The 26,000-nt window shown below is 42.8% G+C and overlaps 1 protein-coding gene across 8 annotated transcripts in view; it reads right to left on the minus strand.

The window, feature by feature from the left end:
• Window positions 1-26,000, minus strand: part of Nmnat3 (nicotinamide nucleotide adenylyltransferase 3) — a 140,471-nt gene that overhangs the window by 94,089 nt on the left and 20,382 nt on the right. For 2 of the 8 annotated variants that reach the window (XM_004834344.3, XM_004834343.3), the window contains exon 2: window positions 18,552-18,614. The exons of 5 other annotated variants lie outside the window; for them this stretch is intronic. The gene's annotated coding sequence lies outside the window, so the exon portion shown is untranslated. Of the gene's footprint in view, window positions 1-11,339; window positions 11,457-11,983; window positions 12,198-18,551; window positions 18,615-26,000 lie in introns of all 8 variants that reach the window. One more of the 8 variants, XM_087186232.1, reaches the window with a different exon arrangement.

The following is a 26,000-nucleotide window of genomic DNA, read 5'->3' on the forward strand; positions in this document are numbered from 1 at the left end:
TTTTCAATGTTGTTTATTCTTTTGAAGAATCAACTGTTCGCTTTATTGATTTTTTGTATCATTCTCTTAGTCTCCATTGCATTGATTTCTTCTCTGATTTTTATGCTTTCCTCTTTTGTATGAGCTTTGGGTTTGACCTGCTTTCCTTTTTCTAGAAGCTTGAGGTTCACCATTAGGTTGTTTATTTGAGCTCACTCCATTTTCCTAACATGAGTATTCATTGTTATGAATTTCCCTCATAAGACTGCTTTCATTGTGTCCCATAGATTCCAACATGTTGTATTGGCATTGTCATTCAATTATAGAAACTGATTTCTTCTTTAATTTCCTTTGTGTCCCATTGGTTTTTGAGAAGTGTGTCATTCAATTTCCATGTGTTTATGAAATTCTCATGGTTTCTTTTGTTGTAGAACTCCAATTTCATCACACTATGATCTGATAATATACAGGGAATAACTTTAATACTTTGCATTTACTTAAACATGTTCTATGAGCAAGTATGTGGTCTATTTTGGAGAATGACCTGTGTGCAGCCAAAAAGAATATGTATTCTGATTTTGTGGGATGGAACACTCTGTAGACATCTATTAAGCCCCTTTATTCAGGAGTTTGTTTGAGTTCTAGTATTTTGTTGTTTATTTTGTTCAGTTGATCTATTTGTGACAGTGGGGTATTGAGGTCCCCCACTACTATTGTATTAGTGCTTATTTGACTTTTCATGTCCATTAATATTTGTTTTATATAGTTGAGTGCACTAGTATTTGGTGCATATATATTTATGATTATCATCTCTTCCTCTTGGATTTACAAGGATGTAGTGGCCTTTTTTGTCTCTTTTAATTAGTGTTGGTTTGAAATGCATTTGATTTGCAAATAGGATAGCTATTGCTGCTTTTTTTGGGTTCCTGTTGTGTGGAGAATTATTTTCCACCCTTTAATTTTCAGTCTATGAATGAATTTCCTTTTGAATTGAATATGTTTCTTGTATGCTGTATATTCTTGAATCTTGCTTCTTGACACATTCTGCCAGTCTGTTTCTTTTGATTGGTGAATTGAGACCATTAACATAGATATAATTGATATGTATTGACTCATCCTTGTTATGAGCTTTACCTGTCATTGGATTCTCTGCCTTTTCATTTAATTTCTTGTCTTGCCCGACCGATTCATTCTGCTGGGTTTCATGGGGTTGTGACCCTTATTGTCTTTTCCTATGATATTGTTCAAAATTTTTTGGAGCACTGGTTTGGTATTCATTAAGTTCCTCAGGTGTTCTTTGTCATTAAAGTATCTTATTTCTCCATTGATTTTGAAAGATAGTTTTGCAGGTTATATCAATCTGGGTAGGAGGTTGTTTTCTTTTAGGACTTGAAATACTTCACTCCAGGCTCTTCTTGACTTCAGGGTTCGTGCTGAGACATCTGCTGTGATTATGATGGGCTTTCCTTTGTATGTGATTTATTTTTTTAACTACTTGTAGTATTTTGTTCTTCTGTTGGTTTCTGGAATCTTGACTATGACATGCTTAGGTGCAGATTGTTTTTGATCATGGCTAGTTGGAGTACTATATGCCTCACTTATCTGAATGTCAAGTTCTTTTGCCCTGCTTGTGAAGTTTTCTGGCATTACTACTGTGAACATTTTCTAAAAATTTTTTTTATTTTTATTTTTTTTAATGTCATTTGCACTCTCTCTTGTTTCTTCACTGACTCCAGTCAGTCTTACGTAATTCTTTGCATCATCTAGCAGCTGCTATATTGATTTCTCATTGTCCCTTACTATTTTTAAGAAATCTTTCTTTTCCTGGTCACTAATTGCAATCCTGTCTTCTATATCTGAAATTCTGTCTTCACATTGGCTCATTCTGCTTTGTAAACATTCAATGCAGTCTTTAATATCCTGGATATCTGTTTTCATCTGTTTTATGGATTCCATTTGTTTTCTCAACTAGGACTCCATCATGTTCCTCAGCTCCTCTATTTTTTTTTTAATCTGTGTCTGCTCTAGTTATTAATGATGTCTTGCACTATGGATACAATCTCTGTTGTTATCTGAGAAATTATTTCTGATTTCATTTTTTCCAGATCCTCTTTTTGTTGCCAGTTCAGGGAGTCCAGGTGGTTGAGTATCAGATTGTCCTATCTCTTGGGTTGCCTTAGGTGATAGGGAAATCTGGTTTTGAGTCTTGTTTATGTGTTTTCTCATTTCAACAGATGCAGTCCGATGTGCCTTTGTTGAGGTGATTGCTCGCCCAGTGGGCTTCAGTTCTTACCAAGCCTCAGAGTGGACTTCTCTCTGTTGTGCCAGTCACCACTGTGTCAATTCCTGGGTTCAGAATGTCGCCCTTCTGGGTTCCTGTGCTGTGCTGTTGTCCAGGCAGGGTTCTGGCTGGGGCCTGTGCACACTTAGCCATGGTATTTGGGTGGGTCTCTTGCTGGGGCCTGAGCACCCATGCCACTGTTTTCCCTGCAGGGCTTTGGCTGGGGCCTGTGTGCTCAAGCCACTGGTTTCCAGGTGGGGCCACCACTGGGGCCTGCACATCCATGTGACTGTTGTCCTGGCAGGCTTCTAGCTGGGGTCTGTGTGTACTTACTGGTAGTATCTGGGTGGGCCTATGGCTGAGGCCTGTGCGTCTGTGCTGCTGTTTTCCAGGTTGGCCTTTGGCTAGGGCCTGCATGCCTGAGCCACTGGTCTGGGTGGGTCACTGGATGGGGCGTGCCCACCTGCACTGCTGTTGTCCAGGCAGGCTTCTGGCTGGGGTCTGCACGCACTTACTGATGGTATCTGGGCAGGCCTCAGCATCACTATTTTCTATACTCTTGGCAATCTGCTTCTGTGGTGGATATTGTGGGATGTTTTCTAATATTTGTCACTGGCTTAGAAAGTGACAAAAACAGCCGTATTTGGGGCTTGCTTTATTTGACTTCCTACAATTGATTTGTGACCTTTAAATCTGAGCCCTTCATATTCAAGACTCTTCATAAGCAGATAGACCCGGGTATATGCACTGCTCCTGGTTCAGGTGCAGCAGATTTGCCTGTACACTGTCCTCTGTCTGAAATGAGGCAGCCAGCATCTCCCCCATCCACTCCCCTGGGCCACTGCTGTCTGCCTGGGGACCTCTCTGCAGGGAAGCATGTTCTCCACCTGACCAGTGTGCACTCTCACATCCCTGTTCTTTAAATATATTAATAGGCAGTGGCCAAAGGGAGTTCTGCTGAAATAGGGAGTATTTTGGGCCATTTTGGACTAAATCCTAGAACACACACAATAATGCTGAGTGACACAGTTTATTTTATGAGCACTCAGGTCTACTGTGAAGTCAGGAAATGGAAGTATAAGATTAGCATTCACATGGCAGGGGCAGGGCCAAGTCAAAAGCTGTAGTGGGCCTTTCAAGAGGAAGCCAGGAGCCTAAAGGAGCAGGCCAGTTAAATGTGTGCTCACAAACCTCATCCTTGTATTGCATGCTATGCTGTTGTATTGCTCAGTACTCTCCACTGTTTTCACAACAGTGAAACACCTGTGTGCCCAGCTGGGCAGATTTTAAAATGAACTTCATGGTTTAGGTGTGGTTTGAGCTGCAGGAAGAAAGGTGGAAATACAGATGGAGCAGAAGGCTTCCCAATTTCCTTCCAGCTAGTGCACAAAAACTTGCACAGCTGAAAGCTTCCAGGTTAAAAAAAGAAGACAGGCACATTTGTACTTTAATGTGCTACAGTTCTGCCTGTAACACATGCCATACAGTCTCTGGCTTAAGATGTTTGTCAGCCAAAAAGTTTCTGTCTGATCTTGACTCTGTGACCTCACCTTTGAAGTCAATTTTTCAAAGCACAAAACAAAATAACTCTGCCTTCCTTGTGAATGAAAATACTCTTTCCAAAGAGTTCAAAGATAATACCATAAGTATCAGCAAAAAGTTAAAGTACACTGAAAAATGCATCAAAACCCCATCACAGTAGGATGAATAGTGTGCCCCAAAGATATCAGGTCCTAATCCCTGGGACCCATAAATGCTATTTTTGCCATCGTGATTAAGTAAGGCATCCTGAGATGGGGTGCTAAATACAATTTATGTATCCTTGTATGAGGGAGGCAAAAGGAGATTCGACATACACAAAGAGAAGGATGTATGAGAGAGAAATTTGGAGATACTTGCCTTGAAGATTACAATGATGTGGCTGCAAGCCATGGAATGCTGGCAGCCACCAGAAGCTGTAACAGGCAAGGAACAGATTCCTCTTAGAGCAGTGATGGCAAACCTTTTAGAGCTTTCAGTGATAACAAACAGCATGCAAGGCATAGGTTCGCCACCACTGCTCTAGAGCTTCCAAAGGGCATATGGCCTTACTGACACTTTGCTTCTTGCCTCCAGACCCATGACAAAATAAATTCCATTGTTTTAAACTACAAAATATTCTTTGCAGCAGCTCTAGGAATCTAATATAGTGATGGAAGTATTGAAAAGAAGAGTTTTAATTTATACAAAAGCTATCTCGAACACTCTAGGTTCTTTGATGGTATTTGCCACAATTTAACTTCATGCACCCAGCAAGTGAGATTTAAGAGGTCTGAATGCTAACACAGGTTAAGAAAAATAAGTAGCCAACTGCCGTCTCTGGGCAATATTCCTTCCTAAAGCAGAAGGCTAAGGGCATAAAAAAACAAAACAAAACAAAATCTGTTCAGTTCTTAAAGCTAACATCTGAAGTGTGAATGGGCTAGAGTAGGCCAAGGATTTAAGAAATGTCCCACAAATTAACCTCATAGTTGAGCTATGTATGCATAGGGTTGTGTACATGCATGCATGTGTGTATATGTGTGTGCATAGCATATCTTCAAATAAATGCAGTATAATTATTAATAAACATGGCCAGACGTCTACAAACATGTGTCAGCAGGGTATTCTCCATGGGCTTACCTGCAATTATGAAAAATTAGAGATCCAAATGTCTACAACAGGAAAGTGGTTAAATTTCACGTAACACTATGCAGCTGTTAAAAAGAGTAACATAATGCTACATGTACTTATGTGGCAGATTATTAATGAGTTAATACTGGAGAAAGGAATGCAAGTTGCATATAGTATTATCTCATATTATTTCAGCAAAGCAATCTATATTGCTATAATATACAGAAATAATATATAGTTTATATATACGTATATACATTTATAAATCCATAAAATAAGTGCACACCTAACAGTAAATCATTACAGAAGGAGCAGGGATACTAGGAGACTGAAACAGGAATGAACAGACTCGGGCTTTATCAGTATATCATTTATCCTAATGACCTTTTGTCCTAAGCGTGTACAATAGTTCCTCCTTATCCAAGGTTTTGCTTTTTTATTTCAGTTACCCACAATCAACCTTTGTCTGAAAATATTAAGTAAAAATTACAGAAATAAACAATTTACAACTTTTAAATTTCACACTGTTCTGAGTAGCTGTCCTACTGCATCTTGCCCCAAACATGACTCATCCTTGTGTCCAGCATATCCATGTCATACATGCTACTTGCCTGTTAGTCACTTAGCACCCATCTCGGTTTTTATGCTATGGTACTGTAGTGTTTGTGTTCAAACAACCTTTATTTTACCTAATAATGGCTCTAAAATGAGAGAGTAGGGATGCTGGCAATTCACATATGCCAAAGAAGCTGTAAAATACTTTTATTAAAGTAAAAGATGAAAGTTCTCAATTTAAGAACAAAAAACCTATGTGGAGGTTGTTAAGATATACAGTAAAAACAAATCATCTCTGTGAATGTGAAGAACGAAAAGGAAGTTCATGCTAGTTTTGGTGTCTCACCTCAAGTACAAAGGTTACAGCCTCAGTGTATGATAAGTGATTTGTTAAGACAGAAGAAGCATTCAATTATAGGGCTTGGTATGATCTGTGGATTCAGGAACCCATCAGGGGGCTTGGAGTGTATCACCACTGGATAAGGACAGCTACTCTACTCTTTCTGTAGTTTTAAGAAACAAACATGAAATGCACAAAAATGCGTCATGAGTGCACAGGGATCCCCCTGGAAGCTGCCCAGGCAGGACTGTGTGGAAAAGGGGCTTCAGACTGCCTGTGGCTTCTTAAGGTCTCCTGCAACCCAGCAAGTGCCCAAGGGTTGGAGCCAAAATCCTGGTGTTTTATACCAAACTCTCTGGGGTTGCCACTGTGTTGTTAAAAGACAATTAGCAACCGAAGTCTCAGACAAATGTAACTTTTGTCTCTTCCACAGGGGAAGTGGGCAAAATCACTATTCACTGACTCAATGGTTTTACACCAAAGCAAAGGGGAATTTGGCTTTTGAACATTTCTTCCTGAGAAGCTCTATAAGAGGATGTTCCTAACAGTTGTTTTACACCCTCAGAAGGATGAGTTTTTATGGGTGAGTTTTTATGGGTTTTTTGCTAGTGAGCAAACAATTCCTGCAGCATTTGCTACTGTGTGTGGCCCTCTGGGTCTCTGAGCTGCTGTCCAGGAAGGCGGACATGATTTCTTTGCAAAGGACTTGCCTAGCCTCATGCCTCAGAGCACTCCCTGAAGTACCCTGGGCTCCACTGCATACAAGGGAGAGCTTCTGGATCAAACAACCCCAACAACAGTCTATTTGAAACACTATTTGGATTAAGCACATCAGGCTGATCAACTCTACATCAAAAAGGCATTAATACCTCTGGAGGAAACACACACTGATTCACAGCATTCAATTCAGGAGCACCAGAGGGATGAATGAGAGTGTCTCAAGGCCCCAACACAGAGATGCGATTTCTAGTCAAGAATTGAGCCCATTTCCCTTTCAGATAAATGAAAGCAGGGACAAAGGTCACTAAGACACATGCTACAGGTTCACAGCACTTTGAAGGTGACAGGTCTCTGCAAACACTGCTTTAGTGAAATTACCACTTTTTGCTGAATGAAAGGAACCAATCCCCTTTCTTCTCTATAAAATGAAGCATTTATTTCTCAAGGTAGGTTTCTCCAAGATTGGCTGAGACTCTTTAGAAGTCATTACATTTTGATTCCTTATTATGAATGTCAGGAAAGCTTTTCATTTCCTATTTTGAAAAGAAATCATCAGGAAAACATGAAGATTGGGAGTTGAAGTTTTCTTTAAGCAGAGAAAATGATCTAACTAGAAGGCTTATGTTAATCAAAATATCTAACCATGGTGCTTCCATTTACAGTATGTTAACATCTGGTCCAACACACCTATTTTACAGTTGAAGAAACTGAGGACAGGAGAGGTAATGTTGCTTGGCTTGAGGTTATATATTTAGTAAATAACAGAGCTAGAGTCAGAACTGTGGGCTTAAAACTGCCAGCTCAGGGCCAGTGAGACTGCCTTACAGAGCAAGCCCTTTGGTCCCGGAGATGTTGGGTTTAATTCTAAGATTGCATCATTACAGAGAGCTCCATCCCAGGCCCAGTGAGACTGGTGCTTGGTGGCAAATGTGGAATATGCACAAGATCCTTCCTTTCTGTGTAGGGAATAAATTCAGAGAAATATAAGGCAAAAAAAGACCCTGAGCAATTCTCTGCTCCATTTCCCTTCCTTGAGGCAGAAGTCACTGACATCACCCCCAGGGAGAACTATCTCTTATTTCTAAAACCCTTCAGGGAGGATTTCACAACTTCATTTACAAAAGGGAATATCTGATTTCCCTTCAACAGTAGGATCCAAAAAATAGCCAGAGAAAACTATTATATTTTTAAAATTTTAAAAACCCCATCACTTTGATACCTCCAAAGTGATTATTTAAAATGACTTTCTGATTTAATCCAACATGAACCTTTCTACTATAAATAGAGAACATTCTGGAAACTAAGAAGAGCATGGAGTTGTTGTAAAAACTTAACTATGATTTCTCTAGAAAGTGGTATACAAAAACTTTGACAGAAAGCAAAATTAATGGACACCTGCAGAATATAAAACATTTGAATCATGAAAACTCATGTGTTAGAATGAAATAATATTGCCCACCATATGGTTGTCACTTTAAGTTTCATAAGACATTCCCTCTTTTCAGAGGAGTTTCTGTTTTTAGGCCTTAGATCAAGAAAGTACATTTCCCGATCTGAGGGAAAAAATAAAATAAAAACAAAATAGATTAAAACTCCACTGATGAGTCCACATATATCCATGCCAAAATAATTCAAAAGCCGGAGGTTGCTCTGAGCGGAGGAAGTCTGCATAACATTCGTAATATTGAGAGAGCAAAAGCCAATAATGTTCAGCACTTTATCTGCAGGCGATGTCACTGACCCACTGTGAAGGGCTTTGAACTGCTTTTCCATCAGAAATGAGATTCCAGGCTCCTAAAAATCACAGGTTCATCTTGAAGTTGGCCGCTGGAACTAAGATGCCTAGGCTGTCTGTGTCTGAGGGTAGCATGACCCTCAAAGGTCCTTAGGCTCGGAACAAGGGTGCAAAATGGTCTTTCTTAATGCTTCCCATTCCATTCCCAATGGCCTGTTAAAGCTTCTCCCACAGTAACTCAGTGCCCCTGTTCTGGCCATTTCTCTTCTTCTCTTCTGTTGCCAACCAAGGCAACCACTCCACCAAGGCAACCAAAGCAAGCCCCCACCACCACTTAGAACAGGGAGATTGCCAACCAGGGGAAGCACACTCACCTTCTTACAAAACAGTACACTGACAGCCCACCCCTGCTGTGTTCAGCCCTCATTGTTCTACTCAGCTTCAAGGCTGAGGGAATGTTCTGGCTCCTCATCATCAGGCTGGTAGCAATGCTGGCAGGAAGATTCCTGCCCACAGGTCTCATCTGAGCCAGCCAGGGCCCAGGCCAGGCATGGGGTCCCAGGAGGCTCAGCATGTCATTGCCCCATGGGAGCCTGTGTTGTTGGAGGAGCCATCGTAGTTAAAAGCCACACTCCAGTGAGGTGTACATCAGGGTACCCACATGTAACGGGACCTAGAAGTGAAGCTGACTGGTGCTGGTGCGTAGAGCAAAGCTGTAGAATTACCCTGTGAGCTGGGTAATGTTATCAACCAATTAGGTGCAAGGAAACTGAGACTCAGAGAACTGAACTACTTTGCTTAAGGCTACTTAGCAAGGAGGGGTGAGCTGGGAGCTACCCCCACCTTGACAGGTTCCCCAGGTCTCTCTGCTGGGTAGGGTGGTCCTGCCGCCCAGGACCAAGGTGTGAACAAGGCCACCTGTAGGTGGCAGCAGCATATCTCAGCTATGAATGGACCCCAGAGGCTTTTGCTAGGAACTCAGGGCTCTGACGTCCATGTTTGAACCCACACCATGTTTAAGTGGATTGCAAACCACTCTCAAAACCAGATTAAATCATTTTTAATTTTGAAAGTAAAGGTCCAAAGGGAAAGGGGAAGAGGAAATGGGAGGGGTACAGCAAAGAAGGGAAAGTAAAAAATATGAGAAAAGGAAAAAACAGAAACAAAGTCTTTGTAAATAGGGAGGGGTTAAGGGGCTGAAGGGAGGGCAGGGGAATGGGGACAAAAATAAGAACCAAGAGAGATTATGTGAAGGTACAAATTCCCAATGATGAATGTCATCATATTGTATACCTAAAATGTACCAATAAATTTAATGAGTGAAAAAAAAAAGTAAAGAGATACCTTGCAGGCTCTTTTCCTAGGAGAGGGGATCGAGATCCAATAAATCATCATCCCTTGCCTCCCTGGAGAGAGGCTGGGTCACTGAAAAACCAAAGGCAGCTCTGCTTCTCAGAGAGTAGACAGCTTTCAAAAGTAAATGCAACCAAAGAAAAACTAGCTCAATGTGCTAAACCAGAGATGCACACTCACTTGAGAGAAGATTAAAATGGTTCAAAATGAGGCTCATGAAAAGTATCTTACTCCCATTTAACTGAAACAATGGAGTTCAAATGTTAAGGGATAGAAAAAAGAGGGGAAATGTCAGAAGTTCAAGGAATCAATGCTTCATAAATGTAACCTTATTGGTGTTATTCTGTCATTTCTTGTGACTACTCCATTTCATAAAAATACTTGTTTGGATTAAATGGCCCCTAAGAGGTCATCCTGCAAAGAAAATAGAACTCAGAGGTGCTTTAAAACACACATACACACACACACACACACACACCACACTTCAAGTGAAGAAAGTGAAGAGAAAATATTACACCTCTCAATGTGTTATGGAATAATGAAAAAGGTGATATTGTTAAAACTTAACAATTAAAAAACTGTTCAGCTCAAAAGTAATAGAAATCAGAATTTATAAAATACTTCTATGAGTTGAAGTTGTCATTTTCTGAGATATCAAACACACATCATATATCAGCAGGTTCTTGGCTATCATTTTCCTAAATCAGAGTCCTGCCAGTAATAACACAATCTGCATTTTGAGCCACAAATCCCTTTACCCTCTGTGTCTATTTCCTCTGAGAGTCCTTCTTTTGTCCTGATCTTGTCCTCAGCTCCCTTCCTTGCCTCCACTTCCTAAGGCAGGTTTCTGGCCTCTCTGTCTAGCCCCTAGGACCCTGGTTGCCTCTCACTGCCACCTCCTGAAACCCAACTTGCCACGATGCACCATTTCTCCATGACTGTGGTTCCTCATTCCACATTATCAAGCCTGCTGAAGGCATCCTGAAGTGGGTGGCCTGTGCCTCACTGCCCTCACAGCATTCAAACATCAAGGAAATTGACCTTCCTCCTATTCTGGGACCAACACCCTTGTTCCTTATATTCCTAGCCTACAACCTGGTACAGAGAAGGTGCTTAATGAATGCTTACTAAATAAATGATGCAAGCATCTTGAACCCATTTCCTTGACACATCTGGCCTAGAGCCACTTGCTTTCTTCCTTTCCCTGGAGCTCTTCTCTTCACCTGGAAACCTCCATCTCCTCTGGGTACCTACATGATCTCCTCCAGTTTCCCATAAATGAACAGAACTATCATGCAGTCAGTTGCTGGGAAGTCACTGTACACCCTTTTCCTTCCATCTCCATCTGCTTTTCAATTCTTCCCTCACCAGATCCTGACTATCTACTTCCTAGATCTCTCTCTGACCTCTCTTCCTCTTCATTTTGTCTGTGATGCCAAAGCCAAGCCCTTCTTTGAATATCAGACTCTGGCTGCAGCTGCAGCATGGCCTTCACCCACTCCTCTGCCCTCAGGCTACAGCCCAAGCAAGTTAGAAAGCACAGTGGACTATGAAGTAGCTTCTGGCCATTGGGCCCTCAGCCCCACCCCAGTGGTGACCAGCCCCCAGGTGTAGCCAAGGCCCTCTTACCCAGCAGGCCTGGCTGGAAGAGCAGAAACAAATGGTTACAGCAGGGAATCATTTAAAAATGCCTAAGTGAACTCTAGCTTTAAATTAAAACTTACTCAGGTAGGTGATTTGATACAGGTCCAAGGTTTTGTTTTTGGAGCAGGGACTGAAGCTTTTATAAACCCCATCAATCAGCAACAATTCTCCCACTTTCTTTTAGATAGAGAAGTTACCTAAAGAAACATGAGAAGCAGCACAAGGGCAGAATCCATCTGAAGTTTTCAATTCCCCTGCCTCTATCTCCACCAATCTTTCACAGCCCAGTACCTACACCAAAACCATCTGGGAGAAAGCGGAGAGGTCTGCTCTCACCTTGAATCTTTCTTTCCAAAGCATTCGATTCAGTTCTCAAAAAAATCACTCTTTCCTTTCATGCTCATAGTTCACAGTTTATGTAATATTTAAGAGTTACATGATTATATTAACAAACACAACTGGCACAAACACACTGGAACCAAAGCCTACCTGGTGAGTGTGGCACATATGTGGTAGAGGGAGGAGGGATGGAGGAGAAGGCTCAGCTGAAGGCCTTCCTGATCTCTGTGCCTAGCACAGGACTGGTACATACCTAGGGCTTAGGAAATGCTAGCTGAATGGAGAAACAGGGCTTCTCAGAGCCCAACCCTACCCCACCACAGAAGCTTCTCCTACAGATCCAGGGTGCCTCCACACCCCTCCACACCTACTTCAACTCACTTACCGCCTGTGTCACACGGTCCGAAACCCATTCTAAATCAGACTCAGAGTGCAATGGCAGTCCAGAGGAGATCTGTGGTCCAGCCTCACAATTCCATAGTTCAGCACTCTGCCAGCAAGCTCAGCGACCTGACAAGGGGTGCATGGTGCCTGGTGCTCAGCATTTCTCCTCCCACCATAAGGTCCTGAGGCTGTTCTTGTCCTTTAGTCTCCAGGAGCTAGAACAGCAAACAGTATGAGCCCCAGGCTGGGACTGCTCCCAAGATGACAGTGAATCTGGAGTATCCCTACCTGCTATCTGATCGGTGAGACCCATCCAGCAGGAATCATACCTGACTCCCTTTTTCTTCCCCATGGCCAGGGGCATAAGAGGTACCCAACTGAAGAGTTAAGCATCTGGCAATTAATCTACAGATAAAAACAATCAACTCTCAAACCAGGGACTGGCTGAAATCTAAATGCAGTGCCTCTGCTCACCTGGGTGCTTGGAACTGACTCAGAATGGGCCTGCTAGGGAGAGCCAGCTGGATGCTGGGTTACACAACATGGGCACAAATGGGATAAACTTGCTTTCTGGGCTTGCATATAACTCATTAATGAGACTGGCTTCCTGACAGCATTTATATGCCCTTGGTTCCTTCTAATAATACCACAAAAATAAGATGAAAAGCAGCAAACACATTATTGCCTTGATTACAATACAGTGGCATAAAGAATTTTAGACAGGCCAAGATCATAATGTCTGGGTCAATTTTGCTTTTGACATGAAGACAAGGCTGGCCTACCTCATGACCCAGCCTTAGTCCAGCACAAATTTGAACATGGTCATGGACAGTCCACATATCTCAGCTAGCTGTGGAAAGCATTACAGGATTTATTTTATCAATGACCTTAGGTCATAATAGTGCTTTTTCAAAGACAAATTTTAAAATCATTTCAAAGCCCTTGGTTGCCATTAATAATCCCTTCATACTGCAGACATCAAATAGTATCTCCCAGGTGTCAGGCAGTGTGGCAGGAATAAGGTAGACAGAAGGGTAAGCCATGTTCCTGCCCAGAGGCTCACCAGTCTGTGCTGGTGGTGGGTAGGGGGCAGAAAGGTCAAGTAATAGTCACAACCCAGAGTGTAAGAGGTGGCATAAATGCAGAGGAGTCTGGATGCACAGAGGAAGGCACCCAGCCCAGGCAGATTGAGGGAGGGGTTCCAGGAAGAAATCAAAGATATTTTGAGTTTTGAGGGATGAATAAGAGTAGGACAGGAAAATAAGCTGGGAAGAGTGTTTGCAAAAGCCTGGAAATATGAGCAGCCAGGATGTGTGTCGGGCCTGTAAGAAGGTCAATGGAGTAGCTAAGATTCAGTGAGGGTCTGGGCCAGGTAGCCTAGGGCCTTGTGTGGCATGTGGACAAGCTGCAGCTTGATCTTGATGGTAGTGGCTGGGGAGTCCCTGCATGGTTTTACACAGGAGAATGATCAATCCACAGGTGATTACCTGAGGGTCCCCTGAACAGCTGAGCACCTCTCGGGATGCCTTCCTTTATTCACTGCTCCTGAGGCAGCAGCAACTTAAAACCTTCATTAGTAGGCAGGTCTCCAACCAACAACTAAGTCTGCCTTCCCTTCCACAACACCCTCTCTTTGAGGCCATAGCTACTTTCAATTGTATTCTAATTTCAAGAAGTGATAAACATATGCTCATGTTTCCATTTACAAGTTTTTGATTATCAGCCTGGCATTGCAGCTGCAAATTACCCATTTTCTATTATAATTATTTTTACTTCTCTAGATGAAGAAAGAGGAGAAGCACTTTTAAATTACTAAAGTGCCCAAGTCACAGAGGGAGGGAAGAAGTAAGCATCACCAAGTCTTCTTGCCCATGGCAATAAAATAGCAAGAGTCTGAAAAATGAAATACAAGATGTGGGCTGTGTCAGACTAGACCTTCTGGAAGGGGGCATTTGCTCACCGCAATCTATTTACCGAAAACATGGCCCAGATTGCAGCAAGCCAGGAAGAGCTCAGCTGGCAGCAGAGATGCAGCTCCAAAAGTAACTCCTTGAAAACTGGGCTGCCTTTATGTGATAAGCAAGTCCCTCACATTCTTGGGTAGTAACTTTTGCTTTTTCTGCCTCTAGAAGGAATTTTTAAAGACGGGAATGTCACTAATTCAGATGCATGTAAGCAGCTGCCACGCTTGCTCATACTATGATTGGAATCTGGCCATGCTAACTGGCATCATGGTCTCTCTAAGGCAAGACCTGGGCAGTGCCGGTCTGGTGGCTGTTGGATGGTGATGGGAGTTGAGGACAAGCCTTGGTAATAGATGCAAAGTAATGAACTCAGGTCACTGACTGAAGGGAAAATGATTCTACCTTGCAGAGTTGCAGACCTATTGGCAACTTAATGTCCCATTTAATTGGCATGTTACGTTGACTGACACAATAGCATGTGAATGAGAATGTGACTATGGTTTTGAAGGTGTTGTTGGTGTCTTTGTTTCAGAAGTGCAGCTTGGATGAGCTAATCAGTATTGTTATCAGGATGACCTGCTCATCGAGAAATTGTGCCACTGCACCAACTGTCCAGATTCTAACACCTTCCATGTGCCAGTGTTCTCAGTCCTGAGGACAGAAGTATAGAGGATACAGTCCTGGCTCTCAAGAACTCATTTTAGAGGAAAAGTCAGACATGGGAAAAACAAGCAGCTACTTAAATGTTCAAACGCCATCTGTGATAAAAACAAGAAATCATATTATTGCAGCTGCAGAAATTCCAAATATAATGTTTTTACATTTTAAATCCTCATGGATGACAATAATAAATCATAGCCACAATGAATCAATAACAATAGTAACAATAACAATAGCTAAGAGTTAGCGTGCTATGTGGTAGGCACTTTGTGAACTCATATTTTGGCAGAACCTATGTCTGTATCTACACTGTCCTGTGTGCTATCTTTAATCCGTGCAAACACTGCTAAAAGAATTACAATCAGCTTGTTTCTCATGGAATATTCAAGCTGGAGGCTCATCCAGGGACAGCAACACAGGGCAGTATGAGCCCCTGTGGATCATGAATCATGGGCTGTTTCGCTGTCCACTGCCTCTGGAGATGGGGAAACCAACAGGGGCCCTGAAGGAGTCCACATGCTTCCACCCAATCCCCAGGCTTTTTGCTATTCAAGACAGGCTTATTCATTTTTGTAGGAGACAACAGATGTAATCAGCATATTAACCATCCTTTAGACATCAATCAAAAATTCTCCCCTCCTGAGTAAATGGTTCTTCTTGTGCATCTCAAGATCCTTGCACAAGCGAGGAAGGTAAAAGTAGGCTGGCTTTTGCCACAGCAGGGTTCGCAGGTGCTCTTCCTCCAGTGGCCAAGCAAGGGCCTCATTTGGGGCTGCAGAGGTGTGCCAAAGGGGGCTGTGCCTGTGAAGTGTGCTGTGGCTGTGTTGAGGATATGAGTCACAGAGATGTTACACAGGAGCATGGGCTATGGGGTGGAGGTTGCTGTGGGAGTCTGCCATGGGGGTATGATGAAGGGTAGTCTGCGGGGTATCTCATGGGGAGATGTGCTATGAATGTGGGGTGAGGGTGAGTGACAGAGTAGAGCGGTACTGCTACACTGCTGTGACAGTCACATCATGCAGGATATACTGTGGGCATGTGCCATGAAAGAGTTTTCGGTGCAGCTGTGTGTTGTAAGTCTGCCATGGGAGACTGATGGGATGCAGTGTGTATGGGCTGTGCTGTGGGAATGTGTTGAGGGCAGGGAAGATTCTGCAGTCCACAGTGGTGCCTCAGGTCCCTGGTCAGAGTGGTGCTATGGGTCCCTTCAAGTGCCCTCTACCAGGTCTGGGAAGGCCATTCTTGCCCATGGAACCTGCCTGGTCCCCAGAACAGTAAGCTCATGCCCAGCACCACAATCCTCAACATGCTCTGGGCTCAGGATAGCCGGTAAGAAATCAGGGGTGGCATATTTTGGGGTCCTGCTGGTTGGAGGAGCTCAGGAAGCAACTCTCTCCATGGCAAATTGCATGAAGTATTTGCGGTTTATATCCCACACAGCTTCTGCGGGGCTCCTCTCCCAGGGCTCACTGTCCAGGGAGAACCCCCAGGATCCAACACAGATGAGGAAAGAATGCCTCTAGCATTCTCTCCTGCAGTGGGACAGATCACAAAGGAGCTCAGACTCACAGTGCTTTCGCACAGTACAGCAGCCCCTCATTAAGGACCCTGCCTCCACTCCTGCCTCACCCTGTCCACCTCTCTACCGTGAGGAGCCATCTCTGGCAAGACCCACTGCGGGAGAGGTGGCAAATATTGAAGAGGTCAGGCATGTAGGTAAAGTACTTGTTTGTTCTGAATGCAGATGTCAATTTTACCCCAACTTTTGTTATAAAAAATTTTCAAACATACAGCAAAAGTGAAAGAATTTCAAAGTGAACACTTGCATATCTACTACCTAAATCCCACAATTAATATTTTATTATGTTTAATTGTATATGTGCCCTTTTACCCATTCATTAATCTGGCTTGTATTTTGATGCCTTTCAGATACATTAGCACACTTAGCCCTACACAATTTCACATGCATATCACTAACTAGAGGTCAGTATGTGTTTAGCATAGGTTTCCTCCCTTTAAACATACAGTAAAATGCACCATTTGATGAGTTTTGACAAATGCATGTAACCCATGTTGCTCCAACCTCTATCAACATATAGAACATTCCTTTTGCCCCAGAGCCCTGTGTCCAACTCACTCTTCTTTGTCCCCCTCCCTCAAACAACCACTTTTGGATGTTTTCTACCATGACTAGTTCGGCCTGTTTTAGAACTTTCAAGTTATGAATGGACCTATGCCCTGTAGTCTTCTGCATCTGGTTTCACTTAGCACAGTGTAGATTGTGCTAAGTGAGATTCATCTGTGTTGCTCTGTGAATCAGCAGTTTGCTCTTTTTTGTTGCTGAGTGGTAGTCCATTATTTGGCTATGCCAGCTTATTCTCCTACCGTTGAGTTACTTTTAAAAGTAAAGTTGATAAAGTTTATCACCGAATCAAGGAAATGTACTGCGGTTGTTCGCTGGCATTCAAACCTGTTTGTTTTGTGGGCAGAAGGAAGGAATGAGTGTGCACAGGTTAGTACAGCACTCCTTGGCCTGTGAGAGAGTATGAAGAACATATAGAGTACTTCACACTACTGTCACAGAAAAAAGATCGAAAAACACAAAGATCCAGAGTAGAGACTTCCAAAGTGTGATGGGATACAAGACATTTCAGTGTGAGAATTTAAACAAGTCAACAGATAATACACCTGTGTTTACAGATATGGCCCACTGATGGCTGTGGCACTAGTTTTCCTACATGAAAGAGACACCAGTACAGTATATAGTTTGCCTTTTATATAAATTGATTTACATGAAAAAACCCCTTGATTTAAATAAAAGTATCAAACAAATACACAGGGGAGTAAAGATAAGGAAAAATCACGAGGCCTGGTGCAGATGTCTGAGATGTGGGAGGCAAGAAAGCCACGGTCCTCAATCACGGCTGCACATGAGAATCACCCAGGGAGCTTTAACACTGCCCCCGCCTTGCCCCACATCCCAAGCCTCTTGTGTAATTGCTCAAGGTACATCTGCACAGCAATAGTTTTTAAAAGCTCCCCAGGTGGTTCTAATTTACAATATGGGATAAAAAACATGTTTTAGAGTACAGCGGTTTTCAAGGACCAGCAGCATCTCTTAGCACTTGTTAGAAAGGTCAGGCTCCTAGGTCTCACTCCAGACCTACTCAATCAGAAACTGAGGCTTGGGTCCAGCAATCAGGAGCTTAACAAACCCTCTAGGTGGCACTGAGGCTTGATGTTTGGATCTGTTGCTCATGTCTTGGTGGTAGGACAAGTCCTAAGTACCATCTCCCAAGACTGAGCTCTCTACCATCACAGTACCATCCACCCAAGGTCTACCAGCTCTCCAATCTGGCCCCAGCGAGATCCCACTCCTCCCTGGGACAGAGAAGGTGGGTATCAGGTGATGAGCAGCTGCCAGCCAATTACTAAGGGGATGACATCCTAGAGGCTGCTGTGGCTTAACCTCAATTAATCCACATTCCATTTAATCAGCCTCCAGAAAATTGAATGTTGACTACAATCTTATTTTCACCATGATTTTTGATTATCAGTGACCTCCTTCCACTCCATTACCCTTGTTAATTGAGAATTGACTATGCGGTTAAAATGAATGTTTCCTCCACTAACAGAGCTGTACCAGATTCATTTTAAAGTCCCTCACACCTCAAAAAAATGTAATGCATCCACGGACATATTGATCTGATACAATTCATTTCTCCAAGAATTCATGAAATTACCAGTAAGGGGTCACTGGTTATGTGTTCCTAAGTCTGAAGGCTTATAGGAAAGAAATACTGTTTTAGTTGAAAGATAACACGGTACTCAGAGAGCCAGACCGGTATTTTGCAAACTTAGTCTCTTGGTTAGCAGTGATATCTCCTTTAAAAGATGCTTAATGCAAGACTTCAGATTTGGAAAAGTACTTGGCAATAATGTTACCTTAGAGTTAGAGAAGATAAAGGAAGAACAACACTCCAAGTTCTGCTCCTCTTCACTGGCTGGCTATTTTGATAAGAAAAAACACAATGTAAGATTGAGATCAAGGAATCTGATTATCTGTTCCAATGCCATGTTTGAAAAATAAACTTCCATGTAAAACCAAAGAGATTACAGGTCCCTTCCCCCAAAAACCATGCTGAGGAATCTGAAATGACAAATGTAAAGCCTCTTAAGAAGTATGTACCATCAGAAGATGTCTGACAAAATACCATGGTCCTTCTTTTATATACTAATACAGCAAAGGAACATTGGCACGGCAGAGGAAAACTAGGTCTGCCTCTTTGTGGAAAGACAGTCACACCGTAAGGAAGCCTTCATTGGTCAGGCATCAAAGAGGACTCACCAAGTCTTTCTTATTTACTTGATTCAAGATTGGCTATAAATAGCCATTTTAGCCACTTTCCTCACCACTGGGACAAACAAAATACCCAACACCTGCAATTTAAAGGAGAGGTTCATTTTGGGTCATGTTGCAAGGCAGGATGGCAGAGGGGCACAGAGGAGAGCTGCTCCAGCATGGTGGACAGGAAGCAGACAGCAGGGTGGAAAAAGGGAGGGAGATACACCCTACCAGGTCCTGCCCCACTGACTGTGCTCTTTTGACCAAGCCCTAACATCAAGTCAGATAGTGCCCCCACAATCCAATCATCTTCCAAACACAGCAGGCTTTGGGGACCACTTTCGATCTAACCCATAACAGCAACTCAACAAAACACCAGTGTGATGGAGACCCCGGATCAGGGCTGGTGTCTGACTTCCCCTTGGAGGCTGCCTCTCCACTTCTGCTGCCAGCCTGGCCCTGCTACAATCAAGGTGCCTCTTCCACTCCAGTCAAGTGACTTATTTGTGGATCTTCTCCTGGAGTGTAGGGCTGTGTCTATTTCAGCCCGAGTAAATCCTAAGGGCTCAGTGAGGGTCTCTTTAAAAACCTTTTTATTACATAGGCAACCTGGGAGGCGGAGGCAGGAAGATCCTAAGTTTGAGCCTAGACTGGGCAACTTGGTGAGACCCTGTGTCAAAAATAAATAAATTAATTAAAAAAAAAAAAAAGGGCTGGGGATGTAGCTTAGTTCGAAGGCCCTGGATTCAATCCTCAGTACTAGGCCTTTTTATTATGAAAATTATATGCAGAAAAGTAGAGGAAACAGTATAATGTACTATCACATAAGTGATGTTTCCATATTTAGTTCACCTTTTTCCCCCCTGAAGTATTTAAGATCCTTTATAAACACCACGACATTTTTGTTTCTAAATACTTTAAAAATAAAGGTCACTTTCTAAAATAAGGAGACTTTCTTACTTATTCACAATATCATAATCACACATGACAAAATGAACAATAATTAACAAAAATCCCTTAATATCAACTAACAACAGTTCAATGTTAGTGTATATCATTTGAAACATAAAGCACAGATACCATTATGGTAACTCAAAGTCAATGCCCTATGTGAATGTCCCCACGAGGTCCCTAAGAAGCAAGTGTGCTGTACCAGGGGCCTCCATCATTCCCAGAAGTGCAGGAGGCTGGGATGGAGCATTCCTTGAAGTGGAGGCCTCCTCCTGGACACTTAGGGGAATTAATTCGTATAGGACCACAGTGTCCAAGTCAGTGTAGAGAGTTGCTGTTACTCTTCCCACAGTTGTGACCAGTTTTGTCCAGGAGGCTGCATGTAAAGTCAGATGACAAGCTCACCATAGTTCTCCTACTGACACTGGGGGCTGGTGATAGTAATCTTTACAGCTGTGAGGTTAAGGATCAGGTTGAAGCTCAAGGTCAGAGAAGCCTGCATCTTACCAAATCCCCAAGGGAGAGCTCTACCTGATGAGAGGTTGTAGGGTCAGCACTGCCTAGCTATGATGTAAAATGAGGATGCTTGGGATAGAAGTGCTCGAGAAGCAGAGGAAGAAGGTCTCACTCACTCTGGAGCACAGGGATTCCCACCCAACTGGGCCATCTAGTGTCTTCCACTGGCCACCTACTCACCAGAGGCACCAACTTTGGGTCTTCTAAGAGACTTGCCCATAAGCTACTCTCCCTTCTCTCTATGTTAATGATCACCACTGTCCACCCATGACTCTCATTGTCCACCATTAAGGTTCTATTAAGCATCTATTCCTCAACAGTATCTTTGCTGGGTAATTTTGAAACATTATCTCCCTGACTCTAAACTCTAATGTTTTGAGGTAGGCGTGGTCATACCCCTTCAGAGGTATAACAGTTTACTACGGCTGTTTTAATAAATTGTCCCACACCTAGTGGTTTACAACAACATATATTTATCATTTTATAGTTTTCTGAGCCAGAAGTCCAAAAGGGATTACAATCAAGGTGGTGGCAGTGCTGTATTCCTTTCTGGAGGCTCTAGGGAAGAGCCTGTTTCATGCCTTCTACAGCTTTTTTACCCCATTTCTTGGCTTGGGCCCCTTTTACCTTCCAAGTCAGCAGTGGCCCGTCCAGCCTTTCTCACATTGCCTTTCTCACATTGCATTTCTCAGACAACTCTCTTGCCTTCCTCTTTCACTTACAAAGGACCTGGTGATTAGAGGGACCATCTGGGTGATCCAGGACCCTCTCCTTATCTTAAAGTCAGCTGATTAGCAACCTCAATTTCATGTGCAACCTTAATTTCCTCATGCTACGTGACCTAAGGTACTCAGAGGTTCAGAATGGGACATTTTGGGGAGGGTCATTATTCTGCCTACTGCAACAGGTGAGGAAACGGAAGCAGAGAGAGGTAATGGAGCTTACTCAAAGTCACACAGCTATTAAGTGGTACTAGCCTCCAAAGTCAGTACAAGAGTTTCAAACCCAATTCTTCTGCTAATTCCTTATGTGACCTTGGAATACTCACTTAACTCCTCTGGCCTCAGCTTTCTCACTTATAAAACAAAAAGGCTGTCTAACTGGTGTCTAAGATTTCCTCCAGCAACCAATTCATGACGACATCTGGGCCTCCCCCTAACTACATATATAGATCAGAATGTCCAGGACCCTACCAAGCCCTTGCCTGGTCCAACCACATTGACCCAAGCTCAAGTACTGCCCATGAAAGGGGGAGATGCAGGCTCATGGTCACAGTGTAGACATCTTCATCTTCCCAGCTGGGAGAATTTCGTCCTGGGAACCTCATGGAGATGTGGATTCAAAGGCCCTTCATCCCTCCACTGCTCCCATAACTTCCTCAAACTCAGTACATCACATAAATCTAAAGTTAAGTGCTGCATGTGTTCCTGCCAATCCCCAACTTAGAGGGAAGTAAAGATTAAGGTTTCTCTGAATAATCAAAAGAAAAAGAGTGAAAAAATTGGCCAGCAAACAAATAGAGATGCAAAGGCTTGCTTGTCGAGAATTCTCATACCAAGGCAGAAAAAAAAGCTCCTTTTCTCTCTTTTTAATATATTTTTTAAAAAACAAAACAAAACACTTTTTATTACAGATATTTTCAAACACATGCAAAAATAGATTAGCATAATGCATGTTTTCTTAAAGGTCCACTATCCCAAGCTGAGGAACTTGTCACAGTCTGAAATTCAAAATTGAAGTCACCAACCATGGTGGGCAGCTCCACTGTGCCAGTCCTGTCTCCTTCGGTTGTGAAAACTCTTTGGCTACTCTTGCTTGTGATTCCAGATGGTGGGGCAATATGGATGGCTAGGCAACTTCCACTTCAGCTAGCAAAGCTGATTGGGCCACAGGTAGACACACAAACACTGCAGGACAAATTGGAGCTTCTTGTCAATCTGGACACCAGACAAAGAGTGTTTTCTGAGATCAGGAGCCACAAACTCCACATGAGCCTGGAGCTGCCATCCTCCCCGGCTTAGAGAACAAAGCCAACATAGTGGTATGTTGGGAGTCTGTGGCAAAAGGTATTCTCCAATCCCCCACAACACTGTATCCCACCCACATGCTCTTAAGAAGAGCTGAAAGCCAGGGGAGGTGATATTTCTATGTTGCTTGAGCACCTGGAGCCAGCTGGGCCTGATACCCAGAAGCTTTTCTATAACAAAAGGAACATTCTTAGTTTGTTAACCTAGTTTAGGGGTTATATTTCTTACAAAAGAAAGAATTCTAAAAATATACAATCCCAGAAATCCTTCTTTAAAGCATGACTACAAATCTTGCTTGTGAATATTAGAGTTTAGTCTTCTTACTTTAACAAAAACTATCTATGTTCCTGGCCGGGGATTTAGCTCAGTGGTTCCACTGCCTGCCTTGCAGCACAAGGACCTGAGTTCAATCCCCAGTACCAAAAGAAACAACAAAAAAACCCAAAAAAAACCCAATCTATGTTCCTTAAAGACTACGTTTCCTAACAGAAATAATAAAAGTATGTGATTTAAAACTACCTCCTCAAGAAGTGAAAACGGCACAGAGGAAAGGGCTTTTGGGCTGCCATCTGTCCCACTGCTCCCAGCCCAGAGGAAGGGGCTTCCAGGCTGCCTTCTGTCCTGCCACTCCCGGCCCAGAGGTAGGGGCTTCTGAGCCGCTGTCCCACTGCTCCTGGTCCAGAGGAAAGGGCTTCCTGGCCACCATCCATCCTGCCACTCCCAGCCCAGAGGAAAGGGCTTTTGGGCCGCTGTCTGTCCCACCGCTCCCAGCCCAGAGGAAGGGGCTTCTGGGCCACCATCCATCCCGATGCTCCCAGCCCAGAGGTAGGGGCTTCTGAGCCACCATCCCACTGCTCCTGATCCAGAGGAAGGGGCTTCCCGGCCACAATCCCTACCGCTGCTCCCCGGTCTCTGTTCCACCTCTCCCAGATCAGAGGAGGTGAGCCGCGCAGGTACAAATAGCACCCCTGCTGCCCCCCCCCCCCGCCCCGCAGTCAAAATGAGAAAACACATAAATAAGTCTCAAAACCAGACTTCCAGAGGGCAGAGAAGCTCAGCCGGTCCCAGCACCTGGAAGGAAGCTCCACGCCTCCATCCCAGGCTCCTAGGGCAGAGACGCTCAGCCGGTCCCAGTACCCAGAAGGAAGCTCCCCCACTGCCACCCCAAGCTCCTAGGGCAGAGAAGGTGAGCCATGTGGGTGCCAGAAGCACACTCCCACCAAGGAAATGAGAAGACACATAAACAAGACTCAAGAACAGACTTCTGGATCACCTACAGCAACCCCAAAGGGAAATGAGATGGAACAATCTGATACTCAACCACCTGGACTCTCTGAACTGGCAACAAAAGAGGATCTGGGAAAAATGAAATCAGAAATAATTTCTCAGATAACAGGAGAAATTGTGCTCCTAGTGTAAGACATGATTAATAAATCTAGAGAGGAGCTCAGGAACATGATGGAATCCCAACATAGGAAACAAATGGAATCCATAAAACAGATGCAAATAGATTTCCAGGACATGAAAAACTCCATTGAAAGTCTACACAGCAGAATGAGCCAATGTGAGGACAGAATTTCAGATATAGAAGATAAGATTGCAATTAGTGACCAGGAAAAGAAAAATTGCTTCAAAATTATAAGGGAACATGAGAAATCAATCCAGCAGCTGCTAGATAATGCCAAAAAGAATAACATAGGACTGATTGGGCTCAATGAAGAAAGAAGAGAGAGTGCAGATGACATAAAAAAAACTGTTCACAGAAGTGATGGCAGAAAACTTCCCAAGGAGGGGAAAAGAACTTGATATACAGATAAGTGAGACATATAGGACTCCAGCTAGCCTTAATCAAAAAAAATCTATACATAGGCATATAATAGTTAGGATTCCAGAAATCCAACAGAAGAACAAAATTCTCCAAGCAGTCAGAGAAAAGAAACAAGTCACATACAAAGTAAAGCCCATCAGAATCACAGTAGACTTCTCAACACAAACCATCAAGGCAAGGAGAGCTTGGAGTGACATATTCCAAGCCCTAAAAGAAAACAGCTTCCAACCCAGATTGATGTACCCTGCAAAACTATCTTTCAAAATTGATGGAGAAATAAGATACTTTCATGACAAAGAGCACCTTAGGAACTTTGTGAATACCAAACCAGCACTCCAAAGAATTTTACACAATATCCTAGGAAAAGACATTGAGGATCACAACCTCAGGAAGCAAAGCAGAATGAACCCATCTGGCATAACAAGAAATTAAATGTAAAGGGGGAGAATCCAACAAAAAGAAAAAGTCATGGCAATGACAAGTCAATATGTTTTAGTTATAACCATCAAATGTTAATGGTCTCAATTCATCAATCAAAAGAAACAGACTGGTAGAATGGGTCAAGAAGCAAAATCCAACAATATGCTGCATACAAGAGACACAATTCAAAATGAAACTCATAGACTGAAAGTTAAAGGGTGGAAAACAATACTCCATGTGATGGGAAACTGAAAAAAAGCAGGAGTAGCTATCCTCTTGGCAGATCAAGTAGATTTCAAACCAACACTGACTAAAAGAGACAAAGAAGGACACTACATCCTTGTAAAGGGAAGAATCCAAGAGGAAGAGATGACAATCATAAATATCTATGCACCAAACACTAGTGCACCCAACTATATAAAACAAATATTAAGGGACATGAAAAGTCATATATGCACTAATACAATTGTAGTGGGGGACCTCAACACACCACTGTCACAAATAGATAGATCAACTAGACAACAATAAGTAATGAAATACTAGAACTCAATCAAACTCTTGAACAAATGAACTTAACAGATGTTTACAGAGTCTTCCACCCCACAGAATCAGAGTACACATTCTTCTCAGCTGCACATGGGTCATTCTCAAAAGTAGACTACACACTCACACATAGAACATGTTTAAGTAAGTGCAAAGGAATTGAAGTTATCCCCTGTATATTATCAGACCATAGTGTGATGAAATTGGAGATCCACAGCAAAAAAAACTCGAAAAATTTCACAAACCGGTGGAAATTGAACAACACATTTCTGAATAACCAATGGGTCACAGAGGAAATTAAAGAAGAAATCAGACAGTTCCTTCAATTCAATGACAATGACAATACAACATATTGGGCACAATGAAAGCAGTCTTACGAGGGAAATTCATAGCAGTGAATATGCATATTAGGAAAACAGAACAAGCCCAAATAAACAACCTGATGCTGAACCTCAAGCTTCTAGAAAAAGAAGAGCAGGACAACCCCAAAGCTCATACAAGGGAGGAAATTATAAAGATCAGAGCAGAAATCAATGCAATGGAGACTAAGAGAAAAATACAAAAAAATCAATGAAGCCAAGAGATGGTTCTTCAAAAGAATCAACAAAATTGGCAAACCCTTGGCCAACTTTATCAGAAAGAAGGAAAGAAAAGGCCCAAATCCATGCAATTAGGAAAGAAAAGGGTGAAATTACAAGAGACCCAGCAGAAATCCTGAGGATCATCAATACCTACTTCCAGAACCTATATGTCAATAAGATGGA

The sequence above is a fragment of the Heterocephalus glaber genome, unplaced genomic scaffold, assembly GCF_053883595.1.
Source record: "Heterocephalus glaber isolate CG9 unplaced genomic scaffold, H.glaber_assembly_v1.0 deba00001504, whole genome shotgun sequence".
NCBI lineage: Eukaryota > Metazoa > Chordata > Mammalia > Rodentia > Bathyergidae > Heterocephalus > Heterocephalus glaber.